The following is a 21244-nucleotide window of genomic DNA, read 5'->3' as shown; positions in this document are numbered from 1 at the left end:
ATGCATCCTTCTGCAGCTGGAAACTGGACATGTTTAAATCCGAACTGTTTTATACACTCCCAACAGCATGTAATAAATAATTTTTCTTCCTTCACAGTTTAGTCGGTCAATGGGCTTATTTTACAAGGATACTCATGGACAATTTGGTTTCCAGCTGCTGGGGATCATATGCAACTTTTTTTGGAACACCCTATATATTACTTATCAGACTTGGAACAATTAAGGAACTATGCGTAAATAATACACTTCACTGGTCCTTGGCATACATCTAATGGTGTTTGATAAACCTCTTCTTCTATCAGCTTTACAGGTGGAGTTTGTTGGCGTCCTGCCCTGGGCCGTCCCGCCGCCGGTCTTGGCCCCCGGGATTTTCGGCCGGGGCTTGTCCGGTTGCGTCTGGCTGTGCGGGGGGTCCCGTCGGGCGCGCGCTGGTGTCGTGGGCGGGTGGGGGGGCCGTGCGGGTGCCGGTCCGGGGCCGCGGCCCTTCCCCGGCCGGCCGGGGTGGGGTTGGGGTGGGGGCCGGGGGGTGTATGCGGCAGCCATGGTTCCCTCCCAGGTCCGCCCGGCCGGAGCCGCGTCTCCCTGTACCGGGTGCCGGGGAGGTGCCCTCTGGTGCCATACCGCGCGCCCCTCTTGGCCCGGGGGTGGGTTGTGGGGGGTGCGCTTCTCTCCCCTTGGTCTGTTTCCGGCCCTGTCCGCCTCCCTGGGCCGCGGCGGCCGCGGCTGCCCCCCGGCCGGCGGGGTCGTTAGCGGGGCCTCTTGGGGCCCGCGGGGCCTAGGGTGAGGCTTGTTGTCCCTTGCCGGTGGGGTGGACGCCCCCTGGTCGCCGGCGCTTGGTGTGGCGCCTGCTCGGGGTGCGGGGTGGGTGCTCGGTGGGTGGGAGGGGGGTGGGCGGTCGCGGAGGCGCCGTGGGTGTTCTGGGGCAGGGATTGATCGGGGCCCTGACGCTTCTTCCGCCCTGGGGCCGGTGGTTCTGGTGGACGGGGCCACGCCCGCGGGAGCCTGCCTCTTAACTCACGCACTTCTCACTTCGGCACTGTAAATATTTTTCACCCTGGCACTTACATGCTCATACATTTCTCCGGGGAGAGTTGGGACGGGGCTTTACAGTCCCAGCCCGACTCCCCCCTGTTTTTAATGCACCACACACCAAGGTTGTGGGATGGTTGGGACCTGCTGGGGGGGGGGGGGGGGCCTCACGGCTGCCTCCTCACCACAGGCCCCGCCATCCCTGCACCTTTTTTAAATGCACCACACACATCATACTCCACAGGAGAGCTCTGGCAAAGGGCGGTGGGACGGGCGGCTGGACAGAAACTCCATGCTGCGGTCCCACTGCCCCAAGCCAAGCTCTCCTATTTTAATGCATACATTGCACTACCCTCCCCTCACACCCCCATCACGGTGCTGGGTGATGGCTGCCAGTCGGGAACCTGGCAGCCACAGTAATAGGGTGGTAGGTGGGTCCCACACTTTTTCTATATGGCGTGGCTCCCGGGGTGTGGCCTCCCCTCTGCCTCGGCTGCCGGCCGCGGGAGTGGGTTGGGGGGTCGGGTCTCCGATCTTGCGTCGCCCCATGGCAGTCCCTGAGCGTTCTCCTGCCTCCGCCTTCCCCTCTCTTCTCTGGCTGGGCGTCCGCCCTGCGCTCCGTCGCGGGTCGCTGGCTGGGCGCCGGTGTATCAGCGGGGTGTCGCCTGCACCGGCGGGGGACCCTGCCTTGCCTGGGGCTTGGTGGGCCGCTGGGGGTCCCGTGGCGTGCCGTGCCGGTTGGGGGGCTGTGGCTCGTGGTCCGGGTGGGCGGGCGGGGGTGGGTGTAGGCGTGGGGTTGGTGATGCGTCCCCTCCTGCCATCCCTGAAGGCCGGTTGATGGGCGCGCGGGTGGCCCGGGGGACCACCCTGGGTCCCGGGGGGGGGTGACGGTGGCTCCTTTGCTGGGCGGTTGGAGGAGGGATGGGCTGCGCATGGATCCCCCCGCCCCCCCTCCCTCCCCGGGCTGGCTGGGTGTGGGCCGTGGCCCTGGGTTGGTGCCCGCGCGGTCTCTCCGCCCGTCTGCGTGGCTGTCGCGCGCCCGGTGGGGCTTGCGTGCTGCTGGATGTGGTAGGGCATGCTCGGGTTGGGGGTTCCGGTGCCGGGATTGGCGATGCGGCGGCGTAGGGTTGGTCGCCAACGGGCTTTCACTCATAAGAGATTCACACGATTACTGGGTTCTAGATCACAGAACTGATTTGTGTACACTCTACCCCTTTCAATCACTTAGTTTATAGTCTTATAGACACCCCCACCCCCATTCTCCTCTTTCACTGGCCAATAGGCCCCCACATGGTGTAAACCGGAAATACATCTCGCTGACGATAGCACCAGCATATTAGTAACTAGTTTAGATGTTCAATGTATTTCTTGTTGTTGTTTGTGTATGTGTTTCTTTTCTTTCTTCTCTTGTATTTCTTTTCTTCTGTCCCCCCATAATCCCTTCCTGTTCGCTGCTTTGTCATAATAAAAAGGTATTTTGAATGATCACAATGGGAGTATGTCAGACTCTCAATGTGAAACATTAAAACTGTTCAGAATCCGGGCACTTAGACTTCCATTCTCTGTGTCAAACAGCTGAACAGGACAGGTTTAAAAAAAAAAAAAAAAAAAAAAAAAAAAAGAAATATAAAAAACAACGAGCCAAGGACCTATTTGGTGCTGGGGACATTTGAATTTACATAACACCTATTGATATAGTAATAAAATCACATGAGTAGACGACATGTCAGCCAACCTATCTACTTATGACAGGCCAACAGCAAAAAAAAAAAAAAAAAAAAAAAGTCGCACTTCAACAAACTGGCAGTAGGAGTCCCCCTCGTTTATAAAAAAAAAAAGCCATTAATGTTCTACTTACGTCTTTGGAAAACCAAGGTTGCATTGTTGTAGGTTTTCAAAGCTGTTGTGGCTGAAATGATGAAAACAATGAGCCGATTGGGGACCTGTATGCATGCTAACAAAAACGGTCCAAACCTTTGCAGGAGAAGTTTTTTTTTGGACCACTCCTAGAGTCTCGAGTCTTCCTGTGAGTAATTCATATCGCTACACATCGAGATGGCATGACGAATCCCGCGAGTAAAACCCAGAAAATGTTTGCAATATATGGCGAGGATAGCGTGGTGCTATATTTCCGTGTTCAGAGTGGTGGCGAGGCTTCCTGGAAGTTACGTCACGAGGTAGGGGTCGGCAGGACGGCGCGTCCCTCGTTGCTATGGTGTTGCTATGGCCATAACTCAAAAACTACGCGGTCAATTATTTATTTTATTTTTTTATGTGACTATTTGAGAGAGCGAATGACGCATTTAATACAATTCAACTGAGTAAAACACTTAATAGCGAAATCTGAAAAGCTCTTCAGTTCCCCTTTAAGTGCGCCGAGCTGGCAGCTGATGCAGAGCAACGTGGATGGAAAGCCAATGTTTGCCTGCCAGATGTTGCCAATGAGCCCTCTGGAGGCGTTGTGGGCCTATCATCAAAACACTGAGTAAGGAGGGTGCCCACTTGATGACCTCAATGACACTTACCAACCCCCCCACCCCCACCCTCCCACCGTCGACATACACCACAGCAACCTTGATCTAGTTATTCTAACCACTCATGCCTCAGGTATTATGTTCACTCAAGGGATTGTTTCATCTAGTCTTAAAACAGAACTGAGGGTCAATTACATAGCCAATATACACTCTCTGGCCACTTTATTAGGTACACCGTGCTAGAAACGGGTTGGACCCCCTTTTGCCTTCAGAACTGCCTCAATTCTTCATGGCATAGATTCAACAAGGTGCTGGAAGCATTCCTCATAGAGTTTGGTCCATATTGACATGATGGCATCACACAGTTGGTGCAGATTTGTCGGCTGCACATCCATGATGCCAATCTCCCGTTCCACCACATCCCAAAGATGCTCTATTGGATTGAGATCTGGTGACTGTGGAGGCCATTTGAGTATAGTGAACTCATTGTCATGTTCAAGAAACCAGTCTGAGATTATTCCAGCTTTATGACATGGCGCATTATCCTGCTGAAAGTAGCCATCGGAAGTTGGGTACATTGTGGTCATAAAGGGATGGACATGGTCAGCAAGAATACTCAGGTAGGCTGTGGCGTTCCAACGATGCTCAATGGCGTACCGCACGCAGGCTATTTTTAGACCGTGACGTCGCATCGTAAAGCGGAAGTAAAGCCGAAGTGGGACATTATAGACCCGCCCCCGCATAGACCCAACGTAAAAAGCGCTACTTTTCTCCGGTAATCTTTCAAAAACGAACATGCCGATCACGCATTGCTTTTTTGGAACTTGTAGAAACGACTCTAGACATTACGACACATGAAGGATGTTTCTTCATACGTTTCCAGAAACCATAAACTCGGGAGGAAAAAATGTGAAGACCGGATCAACTTGCGCGGACTTTAACACCAGCTCCGCGAATCCATTCACGTTTCATATGCAGTAAACATTATGTTGGGTTGGCATGGTCTTTCAGAGGACAAAGAGGTAAGCCATTTTTATATTTTGAACTTATTTTTTTAGCGTAACGTTGTGCCGTACTGCTTCTGTCTGACAATGAATGACCTGAAAAGAATTACAATGGTATCTGACTGCCACTGTTACCGTTTCTGTTATATATATAAAAGAACAACTTTAGTAAGGGGGAAGTGTAAATAAATTATAGGATTAAGATGTGTTATCAATGAAAAAATTAAAAGTGTTCGTTGGCTGTCACTGAGTAGCATTTGCGATCGCTACACAAAGCAAACTAAATTTCCCCCAAGAATGGTCAGAGACGTAGGACAACCAGAGGATATATAAGAAAGACAGGGCTGATGGTAAAGGATAGCTTGTTGAAACAGGAGAATGTCATTGTCAGTCGCGTCGATAAAAAAGCTAAAGCTATGCTTAGGTCGGTTCATTTTTTTCATCTTTTTCAGCCTTTGACACTAAAGCCATCTCCTTAAAAGAACATTTTTATGTTCTTCCACATCTTTGCCAGTCAATTTGGCACCAGGCACATCATTTTCGGAGAGAATTGGTAGGTTTACCGCTGTAAACATCTCCTTCGTACACGATTTCCATTCATTTCCTATTAGGGACAAACGCTGGCTTGTCCTTACTTAGCAACAGTAGCTAATGTCATGAATATTAATGAGCGGAAGTGACGTGTTGCTTGCGGTACGCCATTGGTACTAAGGGGCCCAAAGAGTGCCAAGAAAATATTCCCCACACCATTACACCACCACCACCAGCCTGAACCGTTGATACAAGGCAGGATGGATCCATGCTTTCATGTTGTTGACCCCAAATTCTGACCCTACCATCTGAATGTCGCAGCAGAAATCGAGACTCATCAGACCAGGCAACGTTTTTCCAATCTTTTATTGTCCAATTTCGATGAGCTTGTGCAAATTGTAGCCTCAGTTTCCTGTTCTTAGCTGAAAGTAGTGGCACCCGGCATTGTCTTCTGCTGCTGTAGCCCATCTGCCTCAAAGTTCGACGTACTGTGCGTTCAGAGATGCTCTTCTGCCTACCTTGGTTGTAACGGGTGGTTATTTGAGTCACGGTTGCCTTTCTATGAGCTCGAACCAGTCTGGCGATTCTCCTCTGACCTCTGGCATCAACTAGGCATTTCCGCCCACAGAACTGCCCCTCACTGGATATTTTTTCTTTTTCGGACCATTCTCTGTAAACCCTAGAGATGTTTGTGCTTGAAAATCCCAGTAGATCAGCAGTTTCTGAAATACTAAGACCAGCCCTTCTGGCACCAACAACCATGCCATGTTCAAAGTCACTGAAATCACCTTTCTTCCCCATACTGATGCTCGGTTTGAACTGCAGGAGATTGTCTTAAACCATGTCTACATGCCTAAATGCACTGAGTTGCCGCCATGTGATTGGCTGATTAGAAATTAAGTGTTAACGAGCAGTTGGACAGGTGTACATAATAAAGTGGCTGGTGAGTGTATATTTATTAGAGAACTTTTTCAGTTATTTTATTGTTGACTATAAGTGAGGATGTGGTGAAACGGCCATGATGAAAATAAATGACCATTTATTTGGTCTTGGATCCAGGCAATTGTTCATAAAACCACAATGAAAAGTAATACCCCCTTTAGAATCACCAAAAGATACTATTACACTTTAATAGTGACATTCTAGGATTTCTTATTAAGTTTAACCAACTTTATTTGATAAAAACATAAAACATGAAATTAAGATCACATACACGCTAACATATTTCCAGTTTTTCAAATAAAAATCACTATTACTATGTTATTACTTATGATTATACTTTCGGATACACATACCTGAAAAAATGGTCCCCACGGTGCAAATACACACACTTGCAGTAGTGACTTGGGCCTCTCGGGGCGCTGTGTTACACACGCAGTGTGTGAAAAAGTGTGAACATTGACCTCATGGGGTCCTTATTTTATTTTGCACCAAATTGGTCTACAGGTCATTTTCTATGACGATTTTAAATGCCTGACCGGGGAAAATTGGTCCCCACGGGGTGAGTCATATTTCAGGACCCCACCAGGACATAAAAACGAGAACACACACACACACACATAGCAGCCCCCCCCATCCCCCCCCCACACACACACCTACAGGTTTGGGTAGTTTATCAGGGCATTTTTCTCAAACCGGTCCAGTGGTGGTTTATGGGGACCTACCTTTCCCTTTGTCCTAGAGAGGTCCAACAAAGATAAAACTGGTCAAAAAAATCTGAGAAAAATTCCTGTCTATTTAGAATTCAAATATTGTGAAAGAATCTGTAGATATTTCCACCTGACATTTTCCAGCATTACGAGGACGGGGCAGGAGAGGGCGTTTCCTAGTACAATGGTGACTTAGGGGGGCACAGCTGGTTTTAAGGGTCATATGACACACATTCAGGACAAAACCCTTGTTTGTAAGGACCACATTTATTTAACAAGACATTCTCCACACACACATATTAAATGTTTTTTTCCCCCCTCAAACATTACTTTAAGGCTCCTTTCGCATTAACTGGAGCATTGTAGACCTTTGTCATTCTAGCTGTAAATATGTCAATTTAATCTCGAGAAATTTGACAACACGCTTCCAGAAGTCCCTTCCATAAATTGGATTGGCTTAATGGGCACTTTTTCGTGTACCTTTTGGTGACGCTACTCCCACATTAATTCATTGGGGTTGAGCTCTGGTAACTGTGCTGGCCACGCCATTGAAGATAGAATACTAGCACCTGTTCCCTAGATAGTTCATGCATAGTTTGGAGGTGTACTTTGGGTCATTGATCTACTGTAGGATGAAATGGGCTTCGATCACGCATTGTCTGCATGATAATGCAAAATGGAATGATAGCCTTCCCTTTTCAAAAACCCTTCTACCTTAAAGAGAATCCCAAAGAGTGCTTGAAGCCGTCTGTCAAGAATGGTGGGAGTAATGTAATGGTGAAGTGGGATATTTGTACAGGGTATAGAAGATAGGGTATAAAAGCCCATTTCATGCCACAACAGAAAAAATGACCCAAAGAACACCCCCACATTTGAAAAACTATTTTGGGAAGAAGCAGAATGCTGGTATTCTATCTGTAATAGTGCAATCCATTCAGCTGCTGTTGAAGCTTGGCTGCATGGTACACATGAAGTGCCCATCAAGCTCATCCATTTAATGAGAGCGTCTTCTTGAAGGATGAGTGATATTTTTTTACATGACCTCAACAAATGAACAGCTAGAATGCCAAAGGTCAATCCTGTAATTGTTGCAAGTGAAGCATTCTTTATCGAAAGCAGTTTCAAGGAGAATTTTAAAATACAAATTATTTTTAACCCTGTCAATAGTTTTGAATATTTTCTATATATTTTGTAAGTCATTTGATAAAACAGTTTTCATGGAAAACACGAAATTGTCTCGGTGACTGTAAACTTCTTAAGGGTAGGGACACACAATCCAGACAAAACCCTTGTTTATGAGGACCATACTGATTTGACAGGACATTACCCACATATATACAGTATACATACACACAACCTAAACAAAACCCTTGTTTGTGAGGACCATACTGACTTGAGAGGACATTATCCACACATACACAAAATCCAGAAAAAAGCCTCGTTTGTGAGGACAATACTGGTTTGACAGGACATTACCCACACATATACAGTATACATACACACAACCCAAACAAAACCCTTGTTTGTGAGGACATTATCCACACATACATACACACAATCCAGACAAAACCCTTGTTTGTGAGGACCAGACTGGTTTGACAGGACATTCCCCAGACATGAACTATGCACTCACACAATCGGAATAAAAAATTTGATGATCCTGCTGGTCCTATACTACTGTCGACCCTAGTTTTATATGGCAAATTTATCACTAAAGAGTGAACACACTATTAGTACCACTGGTGCAATCTGAAATACTAAAGAGAAAGTTTATCTGGATGATTCTCTTAACAGCGTGCTTGCAATGTCAGAACAGTAGCTTAAGCGACACTGCTGTCATAATTGATCAACCTGGGCGTCGGGTAATTGAAGGATACTGAAAATCTCAACCATAAATTTTTACCAAATGCCCAATGGTCATTAACTTAACATCTTGCTTCACTGCATGGTGCAGAAAATGTTCTTCAGCAGACAAATCAGCAAATAATTCCAATTGACTACCTCGCACCAGTATTCTGAATAACCTCATTCACCTTGCCCATAGAATGTTTACAGCCCTCCCCTCAAGCAGGCTGCACAGCAGAGCCAAAACAGCTAGACTTCAAACAGCTACTCAAAGTGTTCCAGATTAAAAAGACCTTGAAAAAGATGTGACAATCACTGATTTTGATGACTGTGAAACTGATTACAGTAAGGAATGCTCACAGAAATAATTGTACAACAACGCTACAGTACAACCTTATTAGAAAGTGCTTTATTGTTCAACAAACATGAACAACTTTTGAAAAAACTGATCAAATAACCCCTTAACTCCTGTCTATAAAAATGCCCACTTGGCCTTGAATAAATTCTAATACTTTTATAACTTAAAACAATGTGCAAGAAAAAAATATAAGGACAACAACCTGAACTTGCCTTTCACAAAAAAAAAAAAAAAGTCATTTTTCCGCAAAAAAATCTTCAAATAAAATGTAAACCAAATATTGCACTAATAAAAGTTAACATAAATACTTAATTAGAACCTATTTAACCTAACAACGCTACAGTACAACCTTATTACAAAGTGCTTTATTGTTCAACAAACATTAACAACTTTTGAAAAAACTGATCAAACAACCCCTTAACTCCTGTCTATAAAAATGCCCACTTGGCCATGAATAAATTCTAATACTTTTATCATAACTTAAAACAATGTGCAAGAAAAAAATATAACAACCTGAACTTGCCTTTCACCAAAAAAAAAAGTCATTTCTCTGCAAAAAATCTTCAAATAAAATGTAAACCAAATATTGCACTAATAAAAGTTAACAAATACTTAATTAGAACCTATTTTTTTAACTTAAGGTCACGGTTCCTCACAAAATCCCTAATATTTTGAAGGGTTCTATTCTTCAAAATCGGGTCCTCAGCTAGTTTGTATTGTTCACACTCAATTTTACTTGCCAATTTCCCTTTTTCGATGTGGGTTTTGAAGAATTTCATGACAGCGCTGATTTCGGCGTTGCTCCACGGCCTCTTCACATATTTTCTGCGTTTGATCTCTGTCAGTGAAAATGCCATATGTTAAGATTCAAGAGAATAGTTGCTTAGTGTAAATTTTATCAAAATAACATTTGAGCTACTGAAATATTATTTTATTATGTTCTACTTATGATTATTGTTAAATTAAAATTTAGAGGGAAATTATCATGATTATGGTTGCCCATTTGGGGTCCGAGTCCCATATGACTCAATCAGGTAATTTCTTTCCTTCATAAGCATAATGAAGGTTTCCTTTAAAGTGATGTGCTTTTTTTAGTACCAATAGCATATTAAAAAAATCCGGAGAAATAAATGTCAATTTGTTTGGAAAGCTAGTGACTGTTAGGGGAAAGATATCTATCATATACACTGTAGTGAATACCTAGCGTATTCTATAAACAAATGTACTTGTTAAATTTGGTTATTTAGCTTTTAATTTTTAATTATGGATGAATTACTGGAATAAATGGATTAGATACCTCTGGAACTGCTGACGGCACACTTTTTCTTCTGTCCTGGAGAAGCAACAAATTCTGTTACTATAGACAGTATAAACTTCAATCCATTCAAGGAGACTTTTTTCCCTAAACAAAACTAATCACTGAAACATAGCTGTAACATCACTGCAATTATGATGAAATGACTGTACCTTTGGAACTCTTGACCAAATCCTCAGTCAATATAGTTCTTTTTCCTAAAACAAAAATAGAAAATACTTCTGAAATGACATTAAATATCCTAACTGCAAACTAAAAAAATTCCGCAGCCCCTGAAATCTGGCACACCGTTACTGCAGTATGAATCAATATAAACAGTACATGCAATTTTACCTAATGCCACCTATCAGGCCCCTGGAAGCAAGTTGCATAGCTAATCTCCAGTATGAGACTAACCGCTAATTGATTAAAAGTTTATATTGGCAACAAAGACAGATATTACTGACTGCAATAGCTTTATTTTGTATTACCAGAGGAACTGTTTTGCTCTTCGTCGATCTCCATTCTTTTGTTTTCTGTGCGTGTGTGTGTTTTCGTGGAAGATTAATAAAAAAAAAAATAATAATTTCTAAAAAATTACACAGTACAGTCTAATCGAGCTAGGGCGGGCACAGCAGTCTCTCAGGGCGGGCCCGGCTCCCTAATGCCCGCTCATGCCGCCGGGTCTGTGAAGGAGGGAGAAATGGAAAACAATCTGGATAGGGGCTCTCGAGGACTGGACTTGGGCACCCCTATTCTAGGTGGCTTCACCTCCCCACTCTTTTTTACAAGGCGCCACTAATATTCCCTGGGCCATTTTTTTTTTTTTTTTTTAGGTTTTGTTTAATAACGTATCAATTTGTGCTTTTTTTCTTCATCATTTTGTGTCTTTATAACGGAATCAAATATTTCAATTAATAAACGTGCATACCAACATTTCAAATTTCAACAAATTTTGGTAGAAATTTATTTTTGTTCAGGGTGATGAGCTGTGTTGCTTTTACGCCAAACATATCGTTTTGCATTGTGGCCAAAAAGTTCAATTTTGGTTTCATCTGACCAGAGCACCTTCTTCCACATGTTTGGTGTGTCTCCCAGGTGGCTTGTGTCAAACTTTAAACGAGACTTTTTATGGATATCTTTGAGAAATGGTTTTCTTCTTGCCACTCTTCCATAAAGGCCAGATTTGTGCAGTGTACGACTGATTGTTGTCCTATGGACAGACTCTCTCACCTCAGCTGTAGATCTCTGCAGTTCATCCAGAGTGATCATGGGCCTTTTGGCTGCATCTCTGATCAGTGTTCTCCTTGTTTGAGAAGAAAGTTTGGAAGGACGGCCGGGTCTTGGTAGATTTGCAGTGGTCTGATGCTCCTTCCATTTCAATATGATGGCTTGCACAGTGCTCCTTGAGATGTTTAAAGCTTGGGAAATGTTTTTGTATCCAAATCCGGCGTTAAACTTCTCCACAACAGAATCTCGGACCTGCCTGGTGTGTTCCTTGGCTTTCATAATGCTCTCTGCACTTTAAACAGAACCCTGAGACTATCACAGAGCAGGTGCATTTATACGGAGACTTGATTACACACAGGTGGATTCTATTTATCATCATCGGTCATTTAGGACAACATTGGATCATTCAGAGATCCTCACTGAACTTCTGGAGTGAGTTTGCTGCACTGAAAGTAAAGGGGCCGAATAATATTGCACGCCCCACTTTTCAGTTTTTTATTTGTTAAAAAAGTTTAAATTATCCAATAAATGTTGTTCCACTTCACGATTGTGTCCCACTTGTTGTTGATTCTTGACAAAAAAATTCAATTTCATATCTTTATGTATGAAGCCTGAAATGTGGCGAAAGGTTGCAAGATTCAAGGGGGCCGAATACTTTTGCAAGGCACTGTACCTTTTGGAATTCTCAGAGACTTTTGATGATCCAGCTCTTCTTCTGACTTTCAGTGATCCACTATGGCTATTTATTACCTCCTGATTATACTCATAATTTCCTTTGTTCCGCAACTTATCCAGTACCATTTTTCTCTCTTTTGAGTTCTTGGATAATGACAATGCTCGGGCAATGTCCAAATCTTCTTTCTCATGCTTTTTAAAGTGCCGAGAAATTTTGGATTGGGCTTTTTTGCAAACATAGCAGCAATTCTTTAAAGTGCAAGAAGAGATTTGTTGAGTTGACGAGCTAGGAAGAGGCTCGGCCGGGGTAGGAGGCTGCTCGGCCGGGGTAGGAGGCTGCTCGGCTGTATTTGTTGAAATAATCCAGTTATCACTATTAGTCACTCCATTATCAGAACAGGGTTGGTCATTGATGCAGTCAGATTTGGAGGCCTTCTGTTCCAACAGCAGAACTCTCTTTGTTTTTCCTTCAGAAGAAAGTGGTTTAACTTGTCCAAGATATGGCAAGATTAGCGATTGTGCATCCTCATTATGTTCCGTGTCAGTAGGAAAATCAGAGCTGGATCCATCAGAGCTTCTTGATGGAAGGTAAACATCGTCTGAAGCTGAATCAATGATTTCAGAGTCAGAAACATGATCCCAAGCATCCTATACAGCAAAAAAATAAATAAAAAATGCTGACATAAGTCATACGTCACAATTCAAATATCAAACAGTTTGGAGCACAAGTTCAAATGCCTATGAAGACAAAAATTCTTCTTCAAAAAACAGGATTTATGCCATGATCTTGAACATACTAAAAACACATTTAGGAGAACCATTAAAGTTATGTGAACAATTTTGCTTTAGTTCAACAAATATTTTCAGTAACTATTAATAAAACATCTGTTTAAGTAATGAAAAATACAAACATTTGCATGTTACACCAAGCCATTTTAAACTGGAGACAGGCCCAGTGCAGTCTTCACAATTTTCCAAAGCACTGAGAACTGCACCAAACATTCTATGGTGGCACTAAAAAAGAAAAATAAAAGTATGACAATCAAAAAAGAGGGTTCAACACGACAGGAATACGTCTATGATCTGGAAGGTTCTCAAGCAGATGGAAGCCATCAAAATGGTCAAAGCATCCAAGGGGGCAACCATTCCTCTCTAAACGTCAGATGTCGGATGAGATTAAACGCCTTTTGCTGATATGGATTAAGGATAAAGAGACTAGAGCTGTCCCGACTAGTCGACGTCGTCAATGACATAAATGCGTCGAGCACATTGGGGCACGGGTATCGATAAGCAATTGCTTTTTCCCGTTTTCCTTTGTCTGTCATCGTGATGATGACAATGAAAATAAATTCATTCATTCATTCATTCACATCATTCCGTTGACAGTTAATAAAGGGTTAAAAAAACATATATATATATATATATATATATATATATATATATATATATATATATATATATATATATATATACACAGTGCCTTGCAAAAGTATTCGGCCCCCTTGAATCTTGCAACCTTTCGCCACATTTCAGGCTTCAAACATAAAGATATGAAATTTAATTTTTTTGTCAAGAATCAACAAGTGGGACACAATCGTGAAGTGGAACAACATTTATTGGATAATTTAAACTTTTTTAACAAATAAAAAACTGAAAAGTGGGGCGTGCAATATTATTCGGCCCCCTTGCGTTAATACTTTGTAGCGCCACCTTTTGCTCCAATTACAGCTGCAAGTCGCTTGGGGTATTTTTCTATCAGTTTTGCACATCGAGAGACTGACATTCTTGCCCATTCTTCCTTGCAAAACAGCTCGAGCTCAGTGAGGTTGGATGGAGAGTGTTTGTGAACAGCAGTCTTCAGCTCTTTCCACAGATTCTCGATTGGATTCAGGTCTGGACTTTGACTTGACCATTCTAACACCTGGATACGTTTATTTTTGAACCATTCCATTGTAGATTTGGCTTTATGTTTTGGATCATTGTCCTGTTGGAAGATAAATCTCCGTCCCAGTCTCAGGTCTTGTGCAGATACCAACAGGTTTTCTTCCAGAATGTTCCTGTATTTGGCTGCATCCATCTTCCCGTCAATTTTAACCATCTTCCCTGTCCCTGCTGAAGAAAAGCAGGCCCAAACCATGATGCTGCCACCACCATGTTTGACAGTGGAGATGGTGTGTTCAGGGTGATTAGCTGTGTTGCTTTTACGCCAAACATATCGTTTTGCATTGTGGCCAAAAAGTTCAATTTTGGTTTCATCTGACCAGAGCACCTTCTTCCACATGTTTGGTGTGTCTCCCAGGTGGCTTGTGGCAAACTTTAAACGAGACTTTTTATGGATATCTTTGAGAAATGGCTTTCTTCTTGCCACTCTTCCATAAAGGCCAGATTTGTGCAGTGTACGACTGATTGTTGTCCTATGGACAGACTCTCCCACCACAGCTGTAGATTTCTGCATTTCATCCAGAGTGATCATGGGCCTCTTGGCTGCATCTCTGATCAGTTTTCTCCTTGTTTGAGAAGAAAGTTTGGAAGGACGGCCGGGTCTTGGTAGATTAGCAGAGGTCTGATGCTCCTTCCATTTCAAAATGATGGCTTGCACAGTGCTCCTTGAGATGTTTAAAGCTTGGGAAATCTTTTTGTATCCAAATCCGGCTTTAAACTTCTCCACAACAGTATCTCGGACCTGCCTGGTGTGTTCCTTGGTTTTCATAATGCTCTCTGCACTTTAAACAGAACCCTGAGACTATCACAGAGCAGGTGCATTTATACGGAGACTTGATTACACATCGGTCGATTCTATTTATCATCATCGGTCATTTAGGACAACATTGGATCATTCAGAGATCCTCACTGAACTTCTGGAGTGAGTTTGCTGCACTGAAAGTAAAGGGGCCGAATGATATTGCACGCCCCACTTTTCAGTTTTTTATTTGTTAAAAAAGTTTAAATTATCCAATAAATGTTGTTCCACTTCACGATTGTGTCCCACATGTTGTTGATTCTTGACAAAAAAATTAAATTTCATATCTTTATGTATGAAGCCTGAAATGTGGCGAAAGGTTGCAAGATTCAAGGGGGCCGAATACTTTTGCAAGGCACTGTATATATATATATATATATATATATATATATATATATATATATATATATATATATATATATATATATATATACATATGTGTAGAAAGTTGAGGATGGCGGAGCGCAAGCGGGTAAAGCGACACAAAGCCAAAAATGCCAAAGCATGGACTTATTTCAACGAAACAAAGGAGGGTATACGGTCGTGTGCAGTCTGCAACGCCAAGCTTGTCGGCCACGAATGAACACCTGAAGAGTCGTCAGCCAGTTGCAATTTTAGAAGATGACAGAAGACAACAAGTTGGCAGATCAGAAGTACACATAATCAGTGTTGTTAATAACAGCGTCATTTTTTTCAGTTGTGAGTAATCTAATTAATTACTTTTCTCATCGTTTTTGGGCTTTGAAACGAATTAACCCAATTATAGTATAAGTATTCTTTTGGGAAATCCCGCTCGACATATGACCATTTCATCTTAAAGTCCTGGAACAAATTAAATTCATATCTAGAGGTACAACTGCATTGAAACATTTAAACACAGGAAAGAGAACTTCCTGCAAAAATCAAGTACATCACATGAACACCTGACACACTGGCTTGTTGTCGGCTCTAGTAAGTACAGTGAGGCAAATAAGTATTTAGTCAACCACTAATTGTGCAAGTTCTCCCACTTGAAAATATTAGAGAGGTCTGTAATTGTCAACATGGCTAAACCTCAACCATGAGAGACAGAATGTGGAAAAAAGAAAAAACAGAAAATCACATTGTTTGATTTTTAAAGAATTTATTTGCAAATCATGGTAGAAAATAAGTATTTGGTCTATACCAAAAGTTCGTCTCAATACTTTGTTATGTACCCTTTGTTGGCAATAACGGAGGCCAAACGTTTTCTGTAACTCTTCACAAGCTTTTCACACACTGTTGCTGGTATTTTGGCCCATTCCTCCATGCAGATCTTCTCTAGAGCAGTGATGTTTTGGGGCTGTCGTTGGGCAACACGGACTTTCAACTCCCTCCTGACCCCGTGGCGTCAAAATGATAACAAGAACGGGGAGGAAAAATCCCAGAACCACACGGGGGGACCTAGTGAATGACCGACAGAGACCTGGGACCACAGTAACAAAGGCTACTATCAGTAACACAATGCGCCGCCAGGGACTCAAATCCTGCACTGCCAGACGTGTCCTCCTACTGAAGAAATCACAGGTCCAGGTCCGTCTGCGGTTCGCTAGAGAGCATTTGGATGATCCAGAAGAGGACTGGGAGAATGTGTCATGGTCAGATGAAACCAAAATGGAACTTTTTGGTAGAAGCACAGATTCTCTTGTTTGGAGGAGAAAGAATACTGAATTGCACCATACCCACTGTGGAGCATGGGGGTGGAAACCTCATGCTTTGGGGCTGTTTTTCTGCAATGGGACCAGGACGACTGATCTGTGCAAAGGAAAGAATGAATGGGGCCATGTATTGAGAGATTTTGAGTGAAAATCTCCTTCCATCAGCAAGGGCATTGAAGATGAGACGTGGCTGGGTCTTTCAGCATGACAATGATCCCAAACACACAGCCAGGGCAACAAAGGAGTGGCTTCGTAAGAAGCATTTCAAGGTCCTGGAGTGGCCTAGCCAGTCTCCAGGTCTCAACCCCATAGAAAATCTGCGGGGGGAGTTGAAAGTCTGTGTTGCCCAACAACAGCCCCAAAACATCACTGCTCTAGAGGAGATCTGCATGGAGGAATGGGCCAAAATACCAGCAACAGTGTGTGAAAAGCTTGTGAAGAGTTACAGAAAACGTTTGACCTCCGTTATTGCCAACAAAGGGTACATAACAAAGTATTGAGATGAACTTTTGGTATTGACCAAATACTTATTGTCCACCATGATTTGCAAATAAATTATTTAAAAATCAAACAATGTGAGTTTCTGTTTTTTTTTTCTCCACATTCTGTCTCTCATGTTTGAGGTTTAACCATGTTGACAATTACAGGCCTCTCTAATATTTTCAAGTGGGAGAACTTGCACAATTAGTGGTTGACTAAATACTTATTTGCCCCACTGTATGTCCCTGTCCTCACAGGAATGCTTCCAGGCTGTCCTAATCTATATCAAGTAGTTACATCGTTCAGTAAAGTGTTGACTCTTGAGCATCTTCATATGGCCAAACAAAGCTAAATTATTATTGGATTCAAAAGCATGACATCACAAAAATACAGTCAACTCACTGTATCATCCTTGAATGATCCAACACCAGAACTGACTCCTGTCATCTCGGCCTCAATGCCGGCCACAGATTCCTGTGGATGAGTTAATAAACAAAAATTAGAGATTACTTGAAATGGGAAAAAAATATTTTTTATTCAATAACGAATATAATATAAAAATTATTCATTGTAAGGCTAAAGTAAGTATTATTCCAGAGCTTCTGCAAGTTTTATGGGCTCATGGAGCCAATAAAGGTTTTATTTTCACCAAACCAACATGTGAAATCTAATGAGGGAAAACTAATAGGTGTTTTATAATTAAAGGTCTCCTCATAATGCAGGCGAGTCGGGTAAACAGCAGACACATACGTGTTGGCTTACTGCTTGATCAGCGTATAAGATATAGGTGGGGGGCCGGAGCCTAAAAAACAGGTGTTCTCATAATGGAGTTAAGTCAGGTGACCACCTGACACACACATCTTCGCGTACTGCCTGATCAACGTTAAATATGTAGGTGGGGGAGGGCAGACTAAAAAACGGGTGTCTTCATTATGGAGGTAAGTCTGGTGAACACCTGACACATACAGCATAGCTTGCTGCCTATCAAACAATTCTGGCACAGTAAAAATAAAAACTTGGCAGGATTAAAAAATTAAACAGAAAATATTTAAAAAGGAAAAAAAAATCACAAAAAGGTTGTAGCCATTTTAAAGTATTGATAAAATTATCATAAGATTTAAAAATATATATACACTTTTCAAATGTTGTTCTTAACACCAATCAGTGTGATAATGCAAATTAAAATCACAAAAATACTGTCCACAAAGTGTGTCATCATTGGAACGGCCAAGTGTTTCCAATATACGGTTTTCGGTTTCAGCCAAGAATTTTGCTTTCGGTACATCTATAACAAAAATAGTCCACTTACCGTATCATCATTTGATTCAACAAGACCAGGACTGACTCCTCTCCTCTTAGCCTCACTCCCACCCAATGCTTCCTGTGAATATGTTAATAAAAGAGCCAACTTAGCGATTCCATGAAAGAGAGAAAAAAAATCCAGAGGCACTGTCCCCGGTGTCCACGCGATGTTGCAGAGGTGTGTCTACCAAGACAACCCCTTAACATCGAGAGCCTTCATCCCACTTTGCCACTGAGGAGCTTTTTAACCACCTCAGTGACTTCAACCCCGTAGATGGTAGGACCCACCTCGGAGTCCCAAGGCTCTGCTTCCTCATGGGAAGGTGTGTTGGTAAAGTCGAGGAGTATAAAGTACAACCGAGTATAAAGTATTTCTGCTGCTGTTTGGTACATTAGCACAAACAACAGTTAGGATCCCCCACCGAAGGCAGAGGGAGGCTACCCTCTTGTCTACCAGGTTAGACCGCAATGTACACTAGGCAGCAAGACGTATGTACAACCCCTAGCAAAAAGTATAGAATCAGCCGTTTCGGACGAGCACTCTCAGACATGTTATTATGTAGAACAAACTCAGATAAAGAGCTTGAAAAAAATAATGAGTTAGTTCAAAAGTGCAACTCTTTAGCATTCAGAAACAGGAAAAGAAATGAATAAAAAAACATTGTGGTGGTCAGTAAATGGTACTTTTATAGCGCAAGTGCAGTGAAATAAGTATGGAATCACTCAATTCTGAGGAAAATGTATGGAATAATGAGAAACAAAGAAATAACACATCTCTAGTATTTAGTTGTACCACCTCTGGCTTTTATGACAGCTTGCTGTCTCTGAGGCATGGACTTGATGAGTATTCTTCATCAATTTGGTGCCAACTCTCTTTGATTGCAGTTGCCAGATCATACTTGCAGGTCGGAGCCTTGCTGTGGACCTTTTTTTTTTCAATTTCCACAACAGGTTTTCAATAGGGTTGAGATCTGGGCTATTTGCAGGCCATGACATTGACTGGATGAGTCTTTCTCCAAGGAATGCTTTAACAGTTTTAGCTCTGTAGCACGATGCATTGTCATCTTGGAAAATGATTTCATTGTCCCCAAACATTTTCAATTCAAGGGATAAGAAAGCTGTCTAAAATTACGATGTAAACTTGTGCATTTATTGAAGATTTAACCACAGCCATCTCCCCAGTGCCTTTGCCTGAAATGCAGCCCCATATCATCAAGGACTTAGGGAATTTTGATGGTTTCTTCAGGCAGTCATCTTTGTAAATCTCACTAACGGCACCAAAGAAAAGTATGATTCCATATATTTTTCCTCAGAATGGAGTAATTTCCATATTTATTTCCCTGCACTTGCTCTATAAATGTAACATTTACTGACCACCACAATGTTTTTTATTCATTTTTTTAGTGTTTTAGAAGGCTATAGAGTTGCACTTTTGAACTAATTCATTATTTTTTCAAGCTTTTTATCAGAGTTTGTTCTACATAATAAAATGAGTGCTCGTCCGAGACTGGTGATTCCATACTTTTTGCTAGGGGTTGTAGTTGTAATATATGATGAATATATTAAGCCAGCCAAGTCACTGTGCTAGTACAAGTCATCACTTACCTTTTCTGATGTTGGCTCACTTTTGTGAACCTTCGGATCACTTTGGTCTTCACAAGGTGCCTGAAATGACAGAGGAAATGCACCGACTCAAAATACTCTCACTTGACTTAATTTGGGAATATAACAGGAGGCTTGAGTCAAAAAGATTATATTTTTTGCAGCCTGACAATTGAAATTTGGAACCCACAGTACAATAGAATATTTATACACTCTATATTTTTTTAAAGTCACAAAAAATAGGCGCCAAAAACTTTCGGTCGAAAATAACTAAACTTGCATTTTTGGTTTTCGGTTAAAAGAAACTTTACCACTGAATAGTGTGAAGAACCATAGTCTCTTTTGCAGACTTCAAAGAAATATATAAATTATGAAATGAAGGAAAATAAATTTGTTTTATCGCGGCTGCATGCGCGTTCCGAAGTTTCCTTTCCAATGATGTCCCGCGTCTCATCAAGTACAGTGCATTTGAGCCAATGCGTGAGTAGTTTAGAGATTAATCAAGCGAACAGTATTGAAATAAAGTACGATTTAAATGCAAATATGTGCATTTGCTGTGGTTTAGAACAATAGGTTTGTCGTACGACCACTTCCTCTTTTTGTCACATTTTAATTCGCCGTTTAATTCGCCCGGGATCGGTTTCGCTCTGCTTGGTCGCCACTAGAAATCATCCGACTCATGATCAATTCCACTTCTTGTACATAAACACACCAACTCTCATTTTAAGGAGAGATTGTAATAACCTTGTAAAGAACTTTACTAGTTTCGTCGAGATTGGAATAGTTTTTTGTTGTTGTTGTTGTGAACTACAGCTCTTCATATACATATAATGAGATCTCATTTAGCTTTGCAACTGGAGGGATGAGACCCATCTTTAGAGTGTCCCATACTTCCAGGAATACGCATTCATCAAAGTTTCATCGGCCATGACATGTGTTGCTATGATGACGCCAGCACCATTTAGAGTTTGACACAAAAACGCTCACTGCCGCTGGTAACGCACCTTCCCATGGGGTTTCAGAATTGGCACCTTTCAAACAAAATGTCTTGAGCCTCCTGAGTTGTAGAACAAATGCCAAGGCAAAGGGCATTAATCGGAAAGTAAATAATTTATCAAATTATATAAAACATGAATTATTTACATTTGCATTTTTTGGCCAGTCCACTTACTGGTTCATCATGGGATGAAACTAGACCAAGACTGACTCCTGTCCTCTCAGCCTCACTCCTACCCAAGGCTTCCTGTGGATGAGTTAATAACATAGCAAAATTTGATTCATTGAAACAGAAAAAATATGTTCCATTCAATAAACAAAATATGAATATATTTACGTAGCCAAGTCACTGTCCTAGT

At 42.1% G+C, this 21244-nt stretch overlaps 1 long non-coding RNA gene across 5 annotated transcripts; it reads right to left on the bottom strand.

Annotated features, from left to right (window-relative positions):
• Positions 1-8853: 8853 nt before the first annotated feature.
• LOC130905538 (uncharacterized) lies at positions 8854-21134 on the bottom strand. 5 transcript variants are annotated; one of them, XR_009061106.1, is made up of 10 exons: positions 21061-21133; positions 20894-20946; positions 19893-19952; positions 18295-18366; positions 17388-17459; positions 13001-13103; positions 11418-12737; positions 10358-10402; positions 10188-10223; positions 8854-9728 (listed from the first exon to the last, which is right to left on the bottom strand). It is a non-coding gene; the product is annotated as an uncharacterized LOC130905538 (long non-coding RNA). The 5 variants fall into 5 exon arrangements; XR_009061107.1 differs by having other exon boundaries at positions 21033-21110; XR_009061108.1 differs by lacking the exon at positions 20894-20946 and having other exon boundaries at positions 21061-21134.
• Positions 21135-21244: the final 110 nt, after the last annotated feature.

Source organism: Corythoichthys intestinalis, chromosome 17 (assembly GCF_030265065.1).
Source record: "Corythoichthys intestinalis isolate RoL2023-P3 chromosome 17, ASM3026506v1, whole genome shotgun sequence".
In the NCBI taxonomy this organism is placed as follows: domain Eukaryota; kingdom Metazoa; phylum Chordata; class Actinopteri; order Syngnathiformes; family Syngnathidae; genus Corythoichthys; species Corythoichthys intestinalis.
Note: the sequence above shows the minus strand (reverse complement) of the source record. Positions and strands in the feature narration are given on the sequence as shown.